Below are 10,337 nucleotides of genomic sequence, written 5' to 3' on the forward strand. Positions count from 1 at the left end.
GGCAGGGCACAAAACAGCAAACAGTTGAGGTGCCCACGTACGCGAGGGTGGCGGCCACACCCCGGTACTCCCTGGTGGTAGAATCCAAGGACCCCAGACACACTAGCGCGGAGGTCGTAAAGGAGATCAAGTCAACAGTAAACGTTATAGACCTGGGGGTTGGTATAAGTCAGTTGCGGGGAACAAGGAACAAGAAGGTGGTCATTGGGTGCGAAAGTGAACCGGACCGTAAAATCTTAGGTACCGCCCTTAAAAAACACACAGATTCGTTGACAATCACCCAACCGAGACCTAAAAACCCCCAACTGAGACTGCATGGGGTAATCAACGACCTCTCTAATGAACAGATAGAGAAAGCGGTAACGAAACAAAATACAAAAGCCCTCCAGAACATCCCGGAGGACTCCAAAAAAGTCAGGGTCCTCAGGAGAACGAAGACAAGAAAGCCCGAAACCTGTGGGGTTATTCTGGAGGTTGACCCGCAAGTATGGAAGACACTAGTAGACCAGAAAGTGAAGATTGGCTTCCAAAGCGTCATAGCCACAGACCAGTCCCCAGTAGTCCAATGTTTTAGGTGTCTGAAATTTGGACATCTAGCTCGCGATTGCGATGCGGAATCCACCTGCGGATACTGCGGTGAGAAGCATGACACCCGCCAGTGCAGTAGGGATAACATCGAACCCAAATGTGGCAACTGCGTTGCGGCGCGAGGAACCATCACAAACCACCCCGCATACAGTTCCGACTGCCCGGAATGGCGCAAGTGGGACCGGATTGCCAGATCCTCAATAAATTACGACTGCTAAAGCACCGGGCCCACTTGCCATAAAAATAGTCCAGGTTAACTTAGGAAGAGGATACGCAGCCACCAAGGAGGCCATCGCAGAGGCCGAGACTAGCAACACCTCAATCCTCCTGCTGCAGGAGCCTTACGTTGGCGCGAAAGGATTTGTCACCAGTAATCACAGGGTTGTTCAGTGGACGGGGGCCGACTCGACAAATCCTGTCAAGTCGGCTGCCGTGATATTGGACAAAAACATCGTCATCACCGAAGACCAATCCCATCAAAGCGGCAACGTCGTAGGGTTCAAGATGTCCCTAAATAACTTCCGCGCTGGCATAGTAAACATCTACCTCGAGGGCGATAAGGACATCGGACCGCACCTCGACCACATTGCTGCCATCTGTAACAACATTAATGAGGACAAACTCATACTGGCGGGAGACACCAACGCCAAAAGCATGTGGTGGGGATGCGAAGAGGACGACGAAAGAGGGACGGACCTTGTGCAGCTACTCGCACAGTTAGATCTACATGTGCTCAATGCTGGGAATACCCCAACTTTTCACACATACCGGGGAACAAGACTCTTCACCAGCATAGTGGATGTCACGGCCTGCTCCCCCGACCTCCTGCCGATAATCACCGACTGGCGTGTCGACGAGGACTCTGCAGTGCTTACTGACCATCGTAAAATAGTGTACAGTATAAATCTAGACGCCGACCATACTTACATCCCGGACCCTTCCACAAAAATATATAATACCAAAAAAGCAAACTGGCCTGCTTTCCGCGCGACCCTTGTCGACGCCCTAAATCGGCGCAATATAAACATTCATACCGTACAAGCCACATCATCGGCCGAACAAATCGAAAATCTGGTCTGTGAATATCAGGAGGCGATCGCTGCGGCCTGTAATGGAACAATACCTCCCATTAACAGGGAGAAGAAACTAAACAGGAACCTATGGTGGAACCAGGAACTTGATGCGATTAAAGTAAATATAAAACGTATTAAGAGGAGGATTAAACACGCAAACCCCGCAAGGAGGACAGCACTAATAGAGGACTTGAAGCTTAAAAAGAAGATCTACAAGGAGAGCATAGAAGCAGCCATCACTCACAGTTGGAAATCGTTCTGTACCAAGCAGGAGCGCGAGTCCATGTGGGATGGAATTTTCAGGGTCATAAGACGCTCATCAAAAAGGGAAGGCGATAAACTACTTAGGTCTCCCACCGATCCCACCAAAACCCTGAACCCTGAATCCTCGGCCCTCCTGTTGGCAGAAACTTTCTTCCCGAGCGACGATATCGGCACTGACAACACTCAGCAGGCCCAGTTGAGGAAACACATTGCGGAGGAAATTGCTGCGGACTGTACTCCGGTACCTTTTACCAGCAGGGAGCTGGAAACAGTCTGGGCAAAAATGAACCCGAAAAAGGCACCTGGAGTGGACGGCTTCACGTCGGACATTTGTGAGCAGGCCTTTAGAACTGAGCCTGAAGTCCTTTTAGCTATATACAACAGGTGCCTCCAGAGGAGCGTCTTCCCCCGAAAATGGAAACGAGCTAGGATCAAGGTAATCCCAAAGCCGGGGAAAGCAGACTACCAGACCCCCAAATCCTACAGACCCATAGGGTTGCTCCCGGTTTTGGGAAAGGCTCTTGAAAAAATGATGGCTACTAGAATACTCTGGGAGTTGGGGCGTGATGGGCATATAAGCCCAAGACAGTATGGGTTCCTGCCGCAGAGGAGTACCGAGGACGCCCTTTACGACGCTATTGAACACATTAGAGGGGGAATACAGGAGAAGCTCATCGTCGCAGTGGTCTCCCTGGATATCGAGGGCGCATTTGACAACGCGTGGTGGCCTGCCATTCTACGAGAATTAAAAAGTGCAAATATCGACAACTCGCTTTACAACTTGATAAAACACTACCTATCGGAAAGAACAATTGAGGTCAAATACGCGGGGGCCACTGCGACGAAGGAGACAAACAAGGGGTGCATCCAGGGGTCGACCGCAGGACCACTACTGTGGAACATGCTGCTGAACCCCTTGCTCAAAGCCATGGACGAATCTGACGTGCACATCCAGGCCTTTGCAGATGACATATTATTGGTCGCGAAGGGACACACAGGGGCCGTTCTCGAGGAAAAGTTAAATCCAGTACTTGAGTTCGTCACCAAATGGGGCGAGCAAAACAAATTAAGATTCGCAGCAGCCAAGACTCAAGCGATCATTCTTACTAGGAAGCTGAAGTATGAAAAACCAAAAATAAAAATAAACAACACCGATATCATCTTTACACCGGACATCAAGGTACTGGGACTCACAATAGATAAAAATTTAAATTTTCTAAAACATATAGAACAAACAACTGCCAAGGCCATTAACATTTATAAAGCTGTGAGCAGAGCGGCTAGAGCCCAATGGGGCCTAAACCCGGACATCATTAAAACAATATATATAGCGGTGATTGAACCCATACTGCTGTACGGGTCTAATGTCTGGGGCATGAGCGCCCACCGCAAGCAAGTCAGAACCAGACTCGACAAAATCGCCAGACTTTTTGCCAACTTAATTAGCAAGTCACATCGCACTTCCTCCCTAATGTCTGGATGTATATTGTCGGGTATTCTCCCCCTAGACCTTAGAGCCGTGGAGCAAAGGGAGCTCTATCTAGTGAAAAGGGGTAAGCCTCTGCAAACTCTCCCTGGTAGAGAGCTAGAAATGAGGGCGAGCCCATTCCTTCTACCTCACCCCGCTCTCCGGGAGAAGATCAAGTTCGAAGATATCAATGGACTGGCCGAATTGGAGAAGGCAAACACTCACGGTACGCAAATCTACACCGACGGGAGCAAGCTTGAGGGCAAAGTGGGTGGCGCTGTGACATACTGGCGGGACGGCAGGGAAACGGGACATGCAAAGTTCTCGCTGCCGGACTACTGCAGCGTGTTCCAGGCGGAGATGGTGGCCATCTACAGAGCCCTCAAGCTCATGACAACAAAGACGTCCCTAAAAACAGCAGCGGTGCTCAGCGATTCGAAGTCGGCACTAATGTGCCTGGCCGATCCGAACGGTCTGAACCCCATAGCCCATAAAATTAGAGACAGGATTGCGGATCTCAAAGCCACTGGGGGACAAGTAAGCTGGTTTTGGGTTAAAGCCCACGACACGATCCCTGGCAACGAGAGAGCGGACGAATTAGCGAAGGAAGCCGCAACTAAACTTAAAGCTAGACATGCGTACGATCTGTTCCCGCTCTCTCACGCCAAAAGAAACCTTAGGGACTCAACAATCTTGGAATGGCAGGCAAGATACGAGGAGGCCGCCGCGGGCGGAACAACAAGGATGTTCTTCCCTGATGTAAGAAAGGCCCACAAAATAAACAAGAAGATCAAAATGGACAACTGCTTAGCCCAACTATTCACCGGACACGGAGGGTTCAGGTCGTATCTTTACAAAAGAAAAATTTGCAGCACCCCGTGTTGCGAATGTGACGGCGAAACGGAAGAAACGGTGGAACACATCCTACTCGACTGCCCGAGGTTCAATATATTAAGACACGACTTAGAGATCGAAACAGATACCAACATAAAGAAGCACAACCTGCCTATACTTATCGAGGATGACCGCCACAGGAACAAGTTCTTAAATTACGCAAGAAAAGTCGTCCAAAAAGCAGGTGTGGCAAACGGGGCTAAATACAATTAGCGGTACTAGAGGGAGTGCTACTGGCTGGGACCCGCGTGAGTTCCGAGTCCACAGTCGCACTGGCTTATGCCTGTCGACCTAGGGCCCAGCCGGGACCCACCACCTCTATCCCTCCCCAACCCTGACCCTTCCCTTCCCAAATATTACATTATTACTAGGAAGTTATTATGGTTAAATTCTTAATATTATTAGTATTGAACTTAAATGTATCTAACTTATACTAGATGTAGTCGAACTTTAATTAGGAATTTATTATATTATAATAAAATTATTAAATTATGAAATTTTTGAAATTATGAAATTGTGAAATTATTGAACTATGGAATTATGTACTTATTAAATTATGATTTTACCAAATTATGAAATTATGAAATTATGAAATTGTGAAATCATGAAATTATCAAATTATAAAATTATGAAATTATGTAATTAGTAAGTTGTTAAATTGTGAATTATTATGTTAAATTTTAATTTTATTATTATTAAATTGAAATGTATTGAATCTGAATTATATGTAGCCTAACTTAAATATGAAAATTATTATATTATTATTAGGAAATTATTATATTAATTTATAATAGCATTATTACTGAATTGAAATGTATCTGACTTAAATTAGATGTTGTCTAACTTAAGTTAGAAAATTATTATATTATTATTGGAAATTATTATATTGAATTGTCATATTATTACTATTGAATTAAATGTATCAAACTGGAATTAGATGTGGTCTAACTTAAGTTAGAAAAGAATTATATTATTATTAGAAAATAATTATATCATTGTAATATTACTACTGCTGATTTAAAAAATTACTGGCACAAGCGTTGCGAAAGAAAATGGCAACGATAAAAAAAAAAAAAAAAAAAAAAAAAAAAAAAAAAAAAAAAAAAAAAAAAAAAAAAAAAAAAAAAAAAAAAAAAAAAAAAAAAACCTAACCTAACCTAACCTAACCTAACCTAACCTAACCTAACCTAACCTAACCTAACCTAACCTAACCTAACCTAACCTAACCTAACCTAACCTAACCTAACCTAAACCTAACCTAACCTAACCTAACCTAACCTAACCTAACCTAACCTAACCTAACCTAACCTAACCTAACCTAACCTAACCTAACCTAACCTAACCTAACCTAACCTAACCTAACCTAACCTAACCTAACCTAACCTAACCTAACCTAACCTAACCTAACCTAACCTAACCTAACCTAACCTAACCTAACCTAACCTAACCTAACCTAACCTAACCTAACCTAACCTAACCTAACCTAACCTAACCTAACCTAACCTAACCTAACCTAACCTAACCTAACCTAACCTAACCTAACCTAACCTAACCTAACCTAACCTAACCTAACCTAACCTAACCTAACCTAACCTAACCTAACCTAACCTAACCTAACCTAACCTAACCTAACCTAACCTAACCTAACCTAACCTAACTAACCTAACCTAACCTAACCTAACCTAACCTAACCTAACCTAACCTAACCTAACCTAACCTAACCTAACCTAACCTAACCTAACCTAACCTAACCTAACCTAACCTAACCTAACCTAACCTAACCTAACCTAACTAACCTAACCTAACCTAACCTAACCTAACCTAACCTAACCTAACCTAACCTAACCTAACCTAACCTAACCTAACCTAACCTAACCTAACCTAACCTAACCTAACCTAACCTAACCTAACCTAACCTAACCTAACCTAACCTAACCTAACCTAACCTAACCTAACCTAACCTAACCTAACCTAACCTAACCTAACCTAACCTAACCTAACCTAAACCTAACCTAACCTAACCTAACCTAACCTAACCTAACCTAACCTAACCTAACCTAACCTAACCTAACCTAACCTAACCTAACCTAACCTAACCTAACCTAACCTAACCTAACCTAACCTAACCTAACCTAACCTAACCTAACCTAACCTAACCTAACCTAACCTAACCTAACCTAACCTAACCTAACCTAACCTAACCTAACCTAACCTAACCTAACCTAACCTAACCTAACCTAACCTAACCTAACCTAACCTAACCTAACCTAACCTAACCTAACCTAACCTAACCTAACCTAACCTAACCTAACCTAACCTAACCTAACCTAACCTAACCTAACCTAACCTAACCTAACCTAACCTAACCTAACCTAACCACACAGTGGAAAAAGGCGTACGTCAAGATCATCCCCAAACCCGGCAAGACTGACTTCGCGGACCTTAACTCATACCGACCGATTGGACTGCTGCCTGTCTTCGGAAAAGTGCTCGAAAAGCTCTTTGTCCGGCGCGTTACCTTCGCGGCCACGCGTGCGGACAAATTGAGCGAGAGACAGTACGGTTTCAGGCCGCTGACCAGTACCACGACTGCCCTCAAGGCGGCCATCGACCACATCACGCAAACTAAATCCGACGGACTTCTTACTCTAGCTGTCTCGCTGGACATCAAGGCTGCGTTTGACAACGCCTGGTGGCCAGCACTCTTCCACCGACTCCGACATATCGACTGTCCCTCTAACATCTTCGGACTCATACTCGACTACACGACCGACCGGACTGTGACCCTGGACCACGCTGGCTCCCGGGTCACCAAGAACATGACCAAGGGCTGCATTCAGGGATCGACCTGCGGCCCCCTCTTGTGGAACATCATCCTTGACGAGCTTCTGGAGCTCGACCTTCCATCCGGATGCCGAATCCAGGCCTTCGCGGATGATGTTCTGCTCATAGCGGCTGCCAAGGACCTGCCGGGCTTACAGGCAATTACCAATCAAGCACTACACGCTATAGTGAGCTGGGGACGGAGTGTCAAGCTCACTTTTAGCCCCCATAAGACACAAGCCATTGCTTTTAGCAACAAGGCGCGACATGCACTCATTCACATTGACTCACATGCACTACACTTCCAGGACGACATCAAGCTTCTTGGCGTCGTTCTGGATCGTCAACTTCTCTTCAGGAAACACGTCACTCACGTCATCCAAAAAGCCACTAACATTTTTCACAAACTCACACTCTACTGCAGACCCACTTGGGGAGCCCACCCCGAAAACATCCGAACCATTTACCTACAGGTCATCCAACCTATCATCACCTACGCCGCCGGCATTTGGGGTCATGTCGTCAGGAAAAAGTACATTTGCCAAAAACTTCTGAGTATGCAGAGAGGTTTCGCTCTCCGAGCTATCAAAGGCTTCCGCACGGTCTCCACGACTGCGGCGCTCGCCCTCGCTCGTTTCACCCCCATCGACCTGAAAGTCTTGGAGACTAACACTATAGAATCCGCCCGACTCTCTGGGCACTGCACCTTCGTTCCTGACGACATCGCTCTCGAACGGCACGTTCCCCCTGACCTACTCCTCCATCCCGCCCACAGAATCACATTCTCGCCCCGCAGCTTCCACTCCCAAGCAGACCTATCTGAACACCTCAACTCCCTCCCCCTTCCCATTCCCACCATTTATACTGATGGGAGCAAGCTCGACGACGACTCGGTCGGTGCAGCCTTCGTCTGTTACGACGGAGAACGGCCGCCAGTCGTCAAAAAGTTCAAGCTCCATCCTTCCTGCTCGGTTTTCCAAGCCGAACTCTTCGCCCTCCTTCAAGCTTCCAGATGGGCTTCCCAACACAACTTCCCACAAACCCTCATCCTTTCCGACTCCAGAGCCGCCATTGAGGCCTCCCAGAACCGCAGCAACACACACCCCTTGGTTTCGAGCCTTCACTACACTCTACACCAACACTCACCCACCGGTTATATCCACTTTGCCTGGGTTAAAAGCCACGCAGGTATAACCGGGAACGAACTCGCAGACGAGGCGGCAAAGAAGGCCGCCACCTTGCACAAAGCCCCCGACTACTGCTGCTATCCCATCAGCTTCGTCAAGCACAAAGCCAGGGAAGTCAGCCTACTTAAATGGCGGGAAAGGTACGTGAACGCGTCTCAGGCACAGCACACTCGCGACCTACTCCCCACAATCGACCACATCTTTACACTATTCAAACACACACACACCACATTCACCCTCACACAGATACTCACCGGTCACGCATACAACAACGCATACCTGCATCGCTTCAAACTCACCGAGTCCGACGTCTGCCCGTGCGACCGCGCCTCTTCGCAGACCATCGAGCACCTCCTTCAGAGGTGCCCTAATTTTGCAGCCCACAGATTCGATCACGAGCAGCTCTGTGGGCACCTCGGACTGTCGCCTTATGCCCTTGTCGACCTACTCGAGAACAAATCCTGCGTCGACTCCTTCGCCCGGCTGTCGAATTCGATCATCAAGGTCCTCAAGGACTTCAACGCTGGCCTATGAAGCCCAAGCTCTGTACATATGTAATTAGATCCTTATATTATATTCTACACACTATTTTTATTTTTATTAGTCTTAAGTTTTACCACTGGCCTATGAAGCCCTGTAAATACTTTATTAGCTTTTATTTTCACTTTATATACATTTTCTTTAGTCTTAGCATCTTATACCAAATTACTTGTGTACTATTACCTGTGTGATTGTGAGACACCCCGCTCTCGCTCCAGACTGGAAAAAAAAAAAAAAAAAAAAAAAAAAAAAAAAAAAAAAAAAAAAAAAAAAAAAAAAAAAAAAAAAAAAAAAAAAAATTACAATTACTGCTTACATTATAGATTTAAATAACTCTAACCTTATTGTAATCTGCATTTTGCATTATATTCATTTATTACTTTAGCGTCTAAGTCATCTTTGTTTTCTAGTCTTAAGTTTCACCCTCCACCATCATTCCAACATCATGCGACATCGTCGCACGATAACATTGTTGCGGAGGACACGGCTGCCAGGGACTACGCCATCGCCTGCCCCATGTTCTCCGCTGCACTCCATCCCCATCAACATCATTATCATCATTCATCAATCGTGTCGCTCGGCCGCGAAAGAGGGGTCAACTGTATCCAATCGCAGAAAACTCCTCTCCGCGGTCGACTTCACTTCATCAAGTCTCCACGGCGACCATATTTCTACAATGAAACTTTTATTTTAAGTTGTATATAATATTAAAATTCTCTTTTTTTTTACCAATTATCTTCTCATCATCACTAGCCGGAGCGTCCCCTTTACTACTCATCGACTTTTTGTACACTCATTGTCACATTCTCACCTCATTCACAATAAAACCCCTCTTGTTGAACAAATTTATTTAAAAAAAAAAAAAAAACCTAACCTAACCTAACCTAACCTAACCTAACCTAACCTAACCTAACCTAACCTAACCTAACCTAACCTAACCTAACCTAACCTAACCTAACCTAACCTAACCTAACCTAACCTAACCTAACCTAACCTAACCTAACCTAACCTAACCTAACCTAACCTAACCTAACCTAACCTAACCTAACCTAACCTAACCTAACCTAACCTAACCTAACCTAACCTAACCTAACCTAACCTAACCTAACCTAACCTAACCTAACCTAACCTAACCTAACCTAACCTAACCTAACCTAACCTAACCTAACCTAACCTAACCTAACCTAACCTAACCTAACCTAACCTAACCTAACCTAACCTAACCTAACCTAACCTAACCTAACCTAACCTAACCTAACCTAACCTAACCTAACCTAACCTAACCTAACCTAACCTAACCTAACCTAACCTAACCTAACCTAACCTAACCTAACCTAACCTAACCTAACCTAACCTAACCTAACCTAACCTAACCTAACCTAACCTAACCTAACCTAACCTAACCTAACCTAACCTAACCTAACCTAACCTAACCTAACCTAACCTAACCTAACCTAACCTAACCTAACCTAACCTAACCTAACCTAACCTAACCTAACC

Source organism: Melitaea cinxia, chromosome 5 (assembly GCF_905220565.1).
Source record: "Melitaea cinxia chromosome 5, ilMelCinx1.1, whole genome shotgun sequence".
Taxonomy (NCBI): Eukaryota; Metazoa; Arthropoda; class Insecta; order Lepidoptera; family Nymphalidae; genus Melitaea; species Melitaea cinxia.